This window comes from Scardinius erythrophthalmus (assembly GCF_964197995.2).
Source record: "Scardinius erythrophthalmus genome assembly, chromosome: 16".
Taxonomy (NCBI): domain Eukaryota; kingdom Metazoa; phylum Chordata; class Actinopteri; order Cypriniformes; family Leuciscidae; genus Scardinius; species Scardinius erythrophthalmus.
Window position 1 is genome coordinate 25756722 of NC_138236.1, and position 12209 is coordinate 25768930.

Genomic DNA, 12209 nt, shown 5'->3' on the forward strand with positions numbered 1-12209 from the left:
ACATTGGCTCATAAACCCTGCAGGTTTGTGGAGGAACTCTGGGGGATTTGTTATTTGATGTAAAACTAATAATAAATGTCTTCACTTTATTTTGATGGTCCTTTTTAACACATTCTGTTGACTATAAGTAACATTGCACCCACATGTCTACTAACTGTGAGTGTTAATCGAGTGTTAGTAGACTTATAGTTACTTATATAGATTGTCTGTTGGAGGAGCATCACAATAAAGAGTTAGCAGATATTTAGCAAACAGTCTACTAATATGAGTTAGTTGACATGTAGTTGCAAAGTGACTTATAGTCTACAGAATGTTCAAAAGGGACTATCAAAATACTAAAAAAATATTTGTTGTCATATGACCAAAGGGTTTTCCTGACAAAAATTGTGGTCCTAGAAATGTGGTCTTAAAAAACTGAAGCTTCTGGTGCTCAACATAAACATTGAAGAGGTGCTCTACAAAAACATACAAGACCAGACCAGAAACAAACACCCAAACCATGTGCTTACAACAAAAGACAAAAAATTGAGCATGAGTATCCAGATCCCGACACTGAACCGAAACAGAACCAGACAGAAGTGTCAGGATCAAGACACCATTCTCCAAAGACTTAACACACAACATGGACGAGAGAGCGCACTGCCCGAAAACCACTTAAAACTGCATGCGCACACAGAGACAAGACCGTAGAATGCATGAGTGTCGGGATCCTGTCACCAAACTAAGAATCAAGACCAATCAAAGTGACAGGACCCTGACAATAAATAGCCTGTAAACATCCTTGAGTGGTAAAAACTCTAATGTGATTTGAGTTGTATGCAGTATTTGAGTTATTGTGGATGTAGAAGCATTTTCTTTTTGGGAAACTATGAATTTAATTATAAATTTAGATTGTACTGGATTAGATCTTCATACAGAGGCATTGGGTACAATTTTAAGAAGATAATTACTTGAATGTTTACACAGGTGCTTTTGTAATAACGAGGTAAAATCGTAACAGAGTCGACAGATTGTGTGGCTCTTCATACACGATTATTGGGTAGAGTAAAGCAGACAGTATACTATGAGACATCATCATCTGTATCAGTGTGTGCAGTGTAGGATTCTGGGTGTTTACCACTTTCTCTGTCCAGCTCTGTAGCCCAATATTGATTTGTAAAGTGAAACCTTGTGATATGAAGCCAGTGGACGCCATAAAAGACTGGACACACTCTCATCCTTGATCCTGCTGAGATCAATGTAGTAAATGATTCAAAACAAACAATCACATAGAGCTTAGTACTGCGATAATGCAAATAAAGCTTCACAGTTTTGTTGCAGTAACAGATTTGGTGCAGAAATGTGTGGGCTAATGAGCTGCCTTGAAATGTTTTTTTTTTTTTGCATCCATTATCACAGTCTCACCACAAAGGCTCAAAAGCAACAATCACTATTCATCATGGTACCGATAAATTAGGGTTTCATGCATTTATAAGATATGTGATCACACAAAAACGTTGTCCTGGGTGCTTATTGATTTCATAATTTAATGGCACAGCAGCATTTCAAACATGCAATTATCCTTGTAACAGAGAGCAGTAACTTTTCATTACTTTGAAAGCTTGTTCAATGACTTCTTTGCATTAGTTTCTGCATCATCTCTGGCTCTAGTTTATTGTTATTCCTAAAATCACTTGACAGTATGTCTGTGTCACGGTTACGTTAGTTTCTTTGTATTTTAGTTTGGCTTTCCCCATTTTTGTTTGCCTCAGTTCTTATTCCTTGTTTGTTTCTATGGACACTGATTATGTTACGCACCTGTTTCGAATTTCGTTCATATATTTAGGTCCTTAGTTTCCTCTGTTCCATTTCATCTTTGTATTACATAGTAGTTATTTATATTGTTCCTGGTGTTCTTCAACATCATGTTCCTTTTGTGTATTTATTATTAAAGACTTTTCTTAAATCTCCATTATCGTGTGCTCATTACTACAGCCACAACACGTTACAGAATATACGGAAGCCCACAACAAAAATTAAAATGGACTTACCAGAAGTCCGCCTGCTCTGCCTAACTGGAGCAGCGTAACCTAGAGGACCACATGAGGGACTTCATAGACTTGCCGTGCCTCACCCACAACCCAGATCGCTTGCTTTGAGTCTTCTACTTCACCAGCCTCAGTGAGCGATCCAAGGAACACCTTCCTCGGGGGAATTTTGCTGTGTTTGTGGAGTGGGTGATCTCTGTTTACCATTTGCCCCGCTGAGCAGAACGTCACCAGACCCAGAGTCCAGCCAGACTTCAGCCACGCCCACCACGGACTGTGAGCTTGAGCCCACCGCAAACTGGGAGACAGAGCCCGCCACAAAGACTGAATACTGAGGCCATCTTCATCCCAGAGCCTGAGCCCCACAGAGAGTCTGACCCGGTGTGTGAGCCGGCAACTTCGTCCTGTGAAGAGGGCATTTTAGTGGAGTACGAGGGCATGGGACGGAGACCCGCCCATACTCCTGCCACTAAGTTGCATCTCGCATCTGGGAATTATTTTGAGGATTTGGAAGAGGATATCCCCTAAGTCTCCTGTCGCCGCTGACTTCGCCAAGCTCCAAGTCTCCTGTGTCTCTGCTGGTCCTGCCCCGCTCCTCCACCAAAGACAGCCCGTTCTTTGGCCCGACTCCGCTGGCTCTATTCAGTTCCTCAGCTCCCCCTCTGCTGCGTGGATCTACCTCGCATCTTCCGGTCTCCAGCTCTGCCTAGGCAAGGAGATCCCAAGGCTCCCCCTCCAGCTCCTAAGTCCATCACTCCACCTTGGCCCGTCAACCAGTCAGCTCCACTTTAGCTCCTCTTTCCCTCAGCTCCACCTGGGACCGTCATCCTCACAGCTCACAGCTCCACCTCATCTTTCGACTCCGCCTTGGTCAGTCATCTTTCTTTCTCTCCCTCCACCCCTTTGGCTCAGTCTTCCCTCCGGCTCCGCTTTGGTTCTCAGTCCCTCCGGCTCCGGCTCTTCCTCTAGCACCCTGGCTCCAATTTAGATGCTCTTGATTCTCCGGTGTCGCTTGGTCTCATCACCACTTCGGCTCCGTCTGGGTCTCCACCTCCATCAGCTCCGTCTCAGTCTGTCGTCCCCCTGGTTCTGTCTGCCAAGTCTCCTACCTTGGCTACTCCCTCCCTCGACTGTGGGTCTTCATCCTGGCTGTCTTTTAGGTCACAGACATCCTCCCTCTGTCATACCCTCCCTGACTCCTTCCTCCATCATCTTCACTGAGGCATTTCCCTCTGCCATCCCCTCCTTGGTTTCATCCTTCTCCAGCTCCACGTCCTCCACTGAAAACCCCTCCGTTCTCTGTTGAGGCGAGGATGTGCCTTCAGGAAGGTCTTCTTCATTGTTTGTTTCTATAGACGCTGATTATTTTATGCACCTGTTTCGAATTCCGTTCATTAGCCTTCTTGTGTATTTAAGACTTTAAACTCCTCTGTTCAATATTATGTGTCGTCTTTGTATCATATGGTTATTTATATTACGTATATTACTGATGTTTAAATTACCTCTATGTGTTCCTTTGGGGATTTATTATTAAAGAATTTCCGTCGTCGTGCTTATTACAGCCACAACCCATTACAGTCTGGTTTGCTCTTTGGCATCAAATAAGTGTGTTTGCTTACACTTTCTCCGATATCCGCTAAATAATTCTGCACATCCTCAGTTGTGACCCAGATGTCAGGCCATAAGGCTGGAATCACACTGGAAAGGTGCTTTATAAAAAAAAACTGAATTAGGCTAAAAAAAAACCCCACATTCCTCCCTCTGTTCCTCGCTCTTTTACTCAAAACATTTGAGTCAAAAGCCATTTAGATCTAGCCTGGTCCTACCAGACTCTCGTACATTTTAATTGTACAGAGAGTCTGGCCACTCTCAATTGACAAGCGTTAACTTCCTTGAAGGCGGGTACTCTGTTGAAGTTTAAAACTATTGGATCTGCCCAGAGCCACTGTAGATCTGCCAATCGCTAACGTTTGGTCGTGACGTAACCCTACAACTCAAACTAGCGCACGACAGAAAACCTTGGCCGGAGAAAACCCAAGAATATACCACAAACCCAGACGGAGTACTGAAGGAAAATAAAAATTGAGTGGAAGGATGTAGGAGGGCGGAGCCAGGTTAATTTACAGTAGATCAGTGGTAATAAGTAAAATCGCATTATATAGTAAAATAGTATTGCATGCTGCACGTGATTTAGAGAAACATAATTTTTCGTCTTGAATCAAAGGCATTGGAATTCTTCTCATTTTCTATTTGCACTATGGATGATTTTGGCATAAACATGAATAAAATTGTATTATTGAGTGAGCTAACAGTGTTCAAAGTTCACTAAGGCCAAAAGCAATGATTTATATTTTAAGAGGTCAGGTCAAATTTAGTAGAAAATGGCGTCCTTTAATGACATTCATAGATGCTATTCCAAGTTGTAGACAACAAAGCCGTTTTCTTGCCGCTAAAAACAAACATTTTGGAAGGAAAAGACTAAATACAAATGGAATCAGTACACAAAATGTTTAATAAAAAAATGTGTGCTCTTTTCCATCGCAGATCTGTGGAGAAAGGACTAGTGCCGGTGTTCTGTGCTACCAGCATAGCATGTGGTGTGATGTGGCTTGAGGCTTTATTAATGTACAAGCCTACCCCAAACCCTAACCCTACCCTTAAAACAATACAAGTATTGTGCTGGTAGCGCAATCTGATAGGTAGCATTTTTCGTTAAGACATCGGTCTGTCTGGGTTCAGGAAACCATTCAACCAATTTTACATGTGGAGTGAAACAGGGTATTTCGCATTAAAGGTTTTTATTTATTTATGAGGAACTGATTCAGAATCAATTCAGAGTTAGAATGTGGGTTTGATAAAGCAGTGCTTTGGATTTTGGTTAAAGTGATAGTTCAGTCAAAAATGAAAATTCTGTCATCATTTATAGTACGTACTTTCTGGTCATTCCAAACCTGGAATCTTCTTTCAAAAAAGAAGATATTTTGAAGAAACAAGATTGCGACAGAGGAAAGTAAGTCATACAAGTTTAGAACAATGAGTGTGAGTAAATTACGACAGAATTTTAATTGTTGGGGGGTGAACTATCCTTTTAACATTATCTAGTAGTCTGTGCAAGTGACATCAGTGGAAAAGGAAAGTTATTTCAGAGGAAGACGGATCAATGAATCACATAATGTCATTAAGAAAATAAATAGTGAAAAGTTTGGTTTAATGTTATATCAGTTCAAACAAAAGCCTGCGCAGAATCAATACGTTTGAACCATTAGATAGCTGAGACTTTAATGTATGGATGAGCAGGGCTGAGTGAGCGAGAGCTGTTGTGCATCTGGCAGGTACGCTCAGCAGTTTCTGAACTCAGTGCAGCATGCCGTGGGCTTTGGCACGAGTCTGCTGCGAGAGCTTCATAATGATCCCCTTGCTGCTGTGTCTCCAGCTGCCTGACTCAGCAAATAATAAATCAAATAACACACGCACACATTCGAAACTCAGAATATGCATTGTATTAAAATGTTCACTATTGTAAATAAGTGAATAATTGTGTGACTCGGCCATGGCGCTTAAGTCACTGGTCATGTAGTAATGTCATACTTGACATGCAGAGTGTGGTTTATTCCCAGGACTAAACTCTCTGCAAGAGAGGCATTGTTCCTCGGGGAGTGTTATGACTCCTGACTGGGTTTGCATGTATGCGTAAAGAGCAGGATATTATATTAACCCTGTAAAGTCTGACTTGAAATAATAGTCAGAATTTGTTTTAATATTTGATACACCTGGCTTTTATGGCTAATATAGTGAGGAAAAACACAGCTCAATTTTATTCAAAAATATAGCTATTTACAAAAAAATTCATACAAATATCATTTGTTACTTCATATCTTCCAATAATATGTCTTAGTAAGATGATATTTAAATTCTTAGCCAGAGTGTACATAAATGCAATTCAATGATGATTGAGATTGTGTAGTTGCTTTGGTCCAGTAAGTTTTCATCTTAAAATATTAATAACAATATAAAAGTTAATCTGCTAACACTTTACAATAAGGTCTCATTTGTTAACATTAGTTAATATATTAACATGAACAATGAGCAATACATTTGTTACAGTATTTATTAAATAAAATTTCATTTGTTGAAATTAACATTGTTTAATAAATGCTGTATCAGTATTGTTCATTCTTATTTCATGTTAACTAAAGCAGTTAGGCTAACTAATGAAACCTTTTTGTAATGTGTATAAGGTGGACATTTTTTACAATTATACTAAAAGGCCTTTTACTTGATTAAAAAGTATAAACAATCAATCAGAGGACAGAAGGCATGTACTGTAGTAGATTGTGTACAACAGATTTTTCAGCAAAGTTGGGAACATATTGATAATTTAGAGACCTTAATGTTTTGTATCAAATACGGTATGATATGCTTTAATTACAGGATTTTTCTAAGCCATTAATTAAATTTTACCTGTTTTTTAGGTTAATATTGCTGACTTTTCACTTTATGGTAACATATAGATTTAGAGGCAATCTACATTTGTGAGTGTAGGAAATAAAATCATTTTTGTCATGTCCTGATGAAGCCATGAAAAGTTAACATGAAACGCCCTTCACAGCCCAATAGCTTCTGCCATGTGGATTTTCAACTAGAATATATATATTGGGCAGAACATTTCTCCATTGTGAATTGATTGGATTGTGTAAAGCGTGAATGGAGCCAGGTGGATGGGGTGGAAAATAAGAAGGATTCTTTGTAATGTGCACTGATAAATCAGCAAAACACTTAAAAAATGTTAAAAAAAATTCTCATCCACAGTGGTGATTACCTGCACAACGCTGAAACAAATACTAACCCCTAATCACGCTCAATAAATTGACATTTTGAGATCTCTGATAAAACGTGGTTACTGAAATAAAGTGAGGAGTCTCCAATAGTATTTGGCTGTGATCTCAACTTGCCTACCACCTTAAGGGTCAACCAACCACATTCTTATGTAGAATGAAATTGCTTTATTTTTTTCTCTTTCTTTTAGGCCACTTATCTCCATGTGAGAGCAAATATTTTGCACAACATTTGTAAACTAAAGCAATCAGCCCCAAGAAGTCATGGTTTACAGTGAATTTAGAACAGCGTTGTTCGCCACGCCTCGGCGTGGAGTGCCTAAAACCCCTTAGCTGTTCTAAATCACGGCTTCACAGGGATTATTGCTTTTATAAAACTGTTATTCCACATACCAATTTTAAGCGGTAGACCATTCACAACAGACTGGGCCATCTGACCAATCAGAGCAGAGTATCTCAGAAAGGAGGGGTTTGGAGAGACCGGATCCTTTTTCGAGCCGTTTCAGACACTGCAAAAAAAGAGGAGCTGTATATTATGATGTTTTTTGACCTTACTAAATTAGAACCTTTAAAATAGCATAATATAAAAGACTATTTTTTTTATTATATTTACCTAAATCATAACACATAAAAAAATAATGCTTGTTTGAACTAACTCAAGCACTCATTTTACATTCAGAAGAATAATAGGCAACAGTGAGTGGCTTTTAACACATCTCTCGCCTCCATTTGGTTCGACTGGATGGCATTGGCATCTGTAATATCATGTTACTAAGGGACACCCACCTAATGATATATGATTACTATGAGCTCTCTCTCTCTCTCTCTCTCTCATAGACACATGAAACTAGCCTAACTTTTTTTATTGTTGTCAGCATTGAATAACAATGCCCTTACAAAAGAAGCAGGACTTAAAGGGATAGTTCACCCAAAAATTTAAACTAGCCCATGATTTACTCACCCTCAAGTCATCATAGTATGGCATACAAATACAATCAGAGCTATATTAAAAAATGTCCTGGCTCTTCCAAGCTTTATAATGGCAGTGAATGGTTGTTTCTGTTTTGAAGTCCACAAAAGTGCATCTATCCATCATAAAAGTGCTCCACACGGCAGCGGGGGGGGGGGGGGGGGGGGGGGGGTTAATAAAGGCCTTCTGAAGCTTGTGTAAGAAAAATATTCATATTTAAAACTTTATAAAGTAAAATAACTAGCTATTTCCAACGCCACAAGTTGCGCAAATTTCGCTTTAGGCATAAGTACTGCGTATCCCGGAAGCAACAATTTTACTTTGTAACATGTTAAATATGAATATTTTTCTTACACAAACTCTTTGCTTCGCTTCAGAAGGCCTTTATTAACCCCCCAGAGCCGTGTGGAGCACTTTTATGATGGATAGATGCACTTTTGTGGACTTCAAAACAGAAACAACCATTCACTGCCATTATAAAGCTTGGAAGAGCCAGGACATTTTTTAATATAACTCTGATTCGTCTGAAAGAAGAATGTCATAAACACCTAGGATGACTTGAGGGTGAGTAAATCCTCAAAAGGAGACTCCAGTATTCCCACATCACTGAGAGCTGCGGTGATCTTCTGCAGTCACACATGCATCGCGTAAACGACTGCAATATGTTGTTAAAAGAAATAGATGAATCGTTGTGCAGAAACAGAGCCTGCTGCAGACAGACAGACAGACGGACATTAATTACACAGGGTCACACACACCCCTCGCACGGGTCGCGTGAGAAAGCTGATCATCAGCAACAACATGCAGTGCACGAGCACAGCATACATGCAGCCATGAGCAGCTGCTTTCTCTCTATAACGTTGAAATGAGCCGACAGTCCCATGTTGAAGGAATTCCTCAGTCTTTCTTCCATTAGGGGATATTCATAGATAGGCAGAGGCGGATAGCGTCTTTCTTCGCCGCGGTTGTCATAATAACTACAGCTGCAGGAGACGCGTTGTGGCTGATGCGGGTCCTTCGTTCCGCACGGCCGCGCTTCTCTCTCTCTCTCTCTCTCTCTCTCTCTCTCTCTCTCTCTCTCTCTCTCTCTCTCTCTCTCTCTCTCTCTCTCTCGCAGAGCTGCTCCATGGTTTGGCCGCAGGGGAGGTATCAGAGAAAAGAAAAGCATTGGGGAAAACGAGTTGGCAAATCGCACAGGATCATGTGCTCGCATGTTATTGCTCCATAGTTGCAGATTTCATTGACTGATTTAAATAATCCCAAAATGTATCTTAGGCGAGAAACTAAGACATAGAGGGAAAGAATGAGTTTTGGATGTCAGTTAATGCATGAGTGGGAATTTGTTGAAATGATGCAGGGAATGTTTTCGAGTGAATATCATTAGCAATGGCAGACCTCAAGCAATGGTGTTGTTGATAGGTAATACTAGGCATCCCAGAATATCAGTGCACATGACAAAGAATCCTTCTTATTTTCCACCCCATCCACCTGGCTCCATATAGAAAGCAAATTACCAGTTTAATTGATTTGTTTAAGGTCTGGCTATGGTTGTTATGGAAGAAAAGGATCCTGTTATGTATAATTGCGGTCCATTCGCTTCTAATGCAGAAGAGCTGAAAATACAAGTGCATGAGAAGCTCATCTTTCTATGTGTGTACGGAAGTTATAGGTGAACTTTGAGAAGGATGTAAACATAACAGATTGATTTCTTGGCTCAATGCAAAAGAAAACAAATTAGTAAAGTATTGTGTACTGTTGTGGAAAAGTGTAGCATATTTATCATTTAGAATTAATTTTAGTATGATTTTGAGTTTCTTTGGCAACACTATCAAAGCCAGAATGAATCTGCACAGTCACAGCTGTCTACAGTGGTCACTTAGCTCTCAGAAAATATAGATCTACAAAGATGTTTACTCTTTTTAAAAGAATCTTGTAATTATGGTGATTCCGGCATGGCATGAACACACCTTTAACATTAATGACACAGACATCAGTGGGTTTATTAGGCTGCTGTCACTTTAAGATCTGTAAACTGATACACATCCAATTTTCCATCAACTGTTTAGGTGAATATTTCACACGATAGACATTTTGACATAATTTGACATAAAATAAGTGTCAGTGGTTTATTTTTTATGGCCTATTTGTGCTTAATAACTCTTTTTAACAGCATGCATGTCCAGCATGATGCCCTATTTATTCATGCATGTTTCCTTATCACTCTACGTGGCAATTACTTTAAAGTTGGTATAAAACGGAAGTTGTGATAGTATTTTTTCTTTATTGTGATGTATATTCAAATAAACAGCTTCTCGGAAAAAAAAATGTAGGGCAGGACTTGATTTTGTTCATCAGGAATAGACTGGATTGTGGTTTGCTATTGCTGTGATCTCGTGTATGGCAGCCCATCTGAAAATAGACGAGATGTTGCCGGGAGTGGGAGGAGAAGATATTTCTATGAAATATTATAGATACGTGAATTAGAGAAATCATTTATAATAAACAATGCAATATTCCATAAAAATAGTCAATTAGGATTTTATGGTGACTGTGCAACACATAAATATACCGCGATATAAACGAGATAGCAAAATATCTAAGGATAGACACTATCATCATATATTGTCAGACTGCTTAGCCCTAATGGGACTTTTCACAATATGCAGTGTTTCAAAGCAGCTTTACAGAAAGTCAAACTGTAATTGTAACAAACAGAAGTAGCAACATCTATTCATTGTTACATACAGGTGTTTTACCTGTGATTTTTTTTTTAGAGAGCACTACCTGCTGCCTTTAACCTCACAGCTTAAGACAGTCACTGGTCGGTCATTAGACTGCACATAGTGATATCTAGAAGCATGTCTTGTGGGGTGTTTCCGGTAAGTGGTGCAAGCAATGACAACCGGTGAACCCACTAACCTGGCAAATCCAGCTGTATGACCTTGTAAACATGACCTCAGAGGTTGCGAAAAGTAAGCCAATCAGATTAGAGCCAGATTAGAGGTTAATGATAAAATGTGCAAAAAAGGTCCCATAGTCTTATATTGAATTGATATATCAACCGCTCACAACTCCTCAACAACCACTCAGAATGCCCAAGCAACCACACACAAAAATCCCTTCAGAAAACCCTAGCAAATATCACTCAGGGTTAATTTCCATGATTTAATGGAATAAGATAGAATTTGATGGAAGAGATGGAATGATTTAAATTGGTATTGCCATACATATAAAAGAGAGTGGAGGCATGTTTCTCTACAGTACTGTTTATGTGATTGTATAATTTGTACCTTTGTTATCCTATTTCAGGATTCACCGTCCAGCGCCGACATTCAGTAAAGCAGCTTACTAAAATACACATTGTGCCAGGAAACCTGAAAATTGCTCAGTAAGCTGCAAGTTCCAACTCTGTTTGGCATGATTAAAAAAAAATTTAACACGGAAGCTTAGAGAGATTTACAAAACCTCAACCTGAACACAGTGAAAACAAAACAGAATGTTTCTTGCAACCAATGGATGTGATTGTAAAGGCATTGTAAATCCACAACAAATGTATGGCATATGGTTGATATTATTGTGAGTAATTCAAATCCCAGTTTGCAATGCTCACGAATACAAAAGTGTAAATGCAGTCACTTTTGTTTAGTCTTTATCTAGATAGCTGAGCTTAAGGGCTATTACAATGTGAGAGAAATATGTGTATAAAGTGTATGAAGTGTTAATCCTGGCTAAATGTGTGTGTGTGTCCGTGCTTGTATTGTTATCCAGGGCACACACTGCCTTGGGCACCTTAAGATTTACATCAAGAAAATATGTTTTATCTGAAAGAGGTGATTAATTCAATGGACAGGTGAAAGGTGAAAGGTCAGAAGTCAAGGAGGAACCAGAAAATCACAATCGCTATGTAATGACGATGACATGAATAGGGATTAAGTGCTAAGAGGAGACGAAAGAGAGCTACTACACAGCCCTGCAGCGTCAACAGGCTAACGATGAATATTAAAAGGGTGGTATAATGCCCTTTTCACAAGATGTAAAATAAGTCTCTGATGTCCCCAGAGTGTGTATATGAAGTTTTAGCTCAAAATACCCCCCATATATTTTTATATAGCATGTTAAAATTGTCACTTTTTGAGGGTGAGCAAAAACGCACCATTTTTGTCTGTCCCTTTAAATGCAAATGAGCTGCTGCTCCCAGCACAGAGGGCGGAGCTACAAAAGTGTGTGTCATTTTACCTCACATAGACATGCACTGAAAATTTCTAAAACTTTTAGCCTTTTATGTTCAAACCGGAGTCAGACAATGATAGAGAGACTCTAGAAGAAGTGACAACATGTAGAATGCAACAGGACATTTCTGAATCATTAGTTGATGAA

At 39.4% G+C, this 12209-nt stretch overlaps 1 protein-coding gene across 4 annotated transcripts in view; it reads left to right on the forward strand.

Moving 5' to 3' along the window:
- fam131bb (family with sequence similarity 131 member Bb) overlaps positions 1-12209 on the forward strand; it is a 51364-nt gene that overhangs the window by 7925 nt on the left and 31230 nt on the right. The gene's annotated exons all lie outside the window — the stretch shown is intronic.